Source organism: Microtus ochrogaster, chromosome 10 (assembly GCF_000317375.1).
Source record: "Microtus ochrogaster isolate Prairie Vole_2 chromosome 10, MicOch1.0, whole genome shotgun sequence".
Lineage (NCBI taxonomy): Eukaryota > Metazoa > Chordata > Mammalia > Rodentia > Cricetidae > Microtus > Microtus ochrogaster.
Window position 1 is genome coordinate 26,771,867 of NC_022016.1, and position 1,736 is coordinate 26,773,602.

Here is a 1,736-nt window from a genome sequence, read left to right on the forward strand (position 1 = left end):
AGCGACTAGGCTCCTTTCCTGATGGTTGGTGTTTCGTGAGTTTTACCCCCCAAAATAAATACCCTTTTAAATCCTAACTGGTGTGGGATTATTTCATGCATTACGGGGGTTAGGTAGCTGTAGGTTTTAGAGATGGCATCAAAGGTGGCCTTGGCAAAGTTGCCCAGGGTGGCAGTGCAGCCCCTGGCTGATGTGTAGCAGTCATCAATGCCAGCCATCATCAGTAACTTCTTGGGCACAGGAGCGGAAACTATGTCAGTGCCTCTGGGGGCAGGGATGAGACGCACCGGCACAGAACCACAGCGGCCTGTGGCTTTGCAAGGAACAGTGTGGGGCTCGTCAATCTTGTTACCCCAGTGGCCTCTCCGCACAGGGACAATGGAAAGCTTGGCAAAGATGATGGCCCCTCGAATGGCAGCGGCTACCTCTTTGGAGCACTTAACACTAAGACCTATGTGATCATTGTAGTCCCCAATAGTGACAAAAGCCTTGAACCTGGTCCGCTGGCCTGCCCTAGTCTGCTTCTGCATGGGCATGATCTTCAGAACCTCATTCTTTAGGGAAGCTCCCAGGAAAAAGTCAATAATCTCAGACTCCTTAATGGGCAGGGAGAACAGGTAGATCTCCTCTAGGGATTTGATTTTCATGTCCTTAACCAGGCAGCCCATCTTGGTGATGGGAATCCACTCCTTGTCTTCAGCTTTACCTCTGCGAGCCCCGCGGCCTCTGCCAAGGCCTCGACCATGGTGGCTGCGGCCCCTCAGACGCTGCCAAATCCTCAGCGGAAGCCACCACGGCCTCCTGATCCTGGGCCCCCCGGGTCCTCCGGGCCCCTCCCGCTGCACCGACGTCATCCGCCATTTGGTGTTTTCCAGAAGAAGAAGCTATTTTTTTAATTTGTGAGATTATAACTACAATATTTTCCTCTTCCCTTTCCTCCCTTCAAACCTACCATATACTCTTCTGTGCTCATCTTCAAACTTATGACCTCTTATTTTTTTGTTGTTGTTGTTGTTAATCGTTATGGCATAAGTATATGTATATGCATGTATTCCTGAATATAACCTGTTCAGTCCATACAATGTTATTTGTATGTGTGTTTTCAGGACTGACTATTTAACAGTGGATAGTCAATTGGTATGCTTTTCCCAGTGAAGACCACCTCTCCACCTTCTTGCTTTATCCAGTTTTCTGTAGTTCTTTGTGTATGGTTGAGACCGCGTGGACTTTTGCTTGTCTACTTTGGCGTGTCCACTGGTGTTGTCATTGTTCAGTTCATTTGGGGGCAGTCATATTGATAAGGATTTATGGTTGTAGATTCTGACATTGCCTTAAATAAGGGAGTGTTTTGTAGATGTTTTCATGGGGACTGGACTCCACATCTTTGCATTTGGTTATGGTTTTCTGTAATGGTCCCCATCTGTTTCCTTAATTAGGGGTGAAGACTGTACTTACCTGTAGATATAAAGACAAATGTTTATGTATTGTTAGTTATTATGCTAGCTGAGAAGTTAGTGCTTGTAAATTCTTCAATAACCATGACTTCACTTGAACTGAGTAGTTAGTTACTATCCAGTACCAGGCATGGTCTACTTCTTACTGAGCAGTTCATAAGTTCAATTAGAGAGCTATTGGTTACCACCTAGGTATGTGTGCCACTACTGCACCCTTTGGGTTATTGTGCCATGATGGTCATTGATGTGGTTCTAAGGCATCATGTCTGGGTAGGACTTCAG

General features: G+C 46.3%; 1 pseudogene; it reads right to left on the bottom strand.

Moving 5' to 3' along the window:
* Window positions 1-861, bottom strand: part of LOC101987220 — a 3,390-nt pseudogene extending 2,529 nt beyond the window's left edge.
* Window positions 862-1,736: the final 875 nt, after the last annotated feature.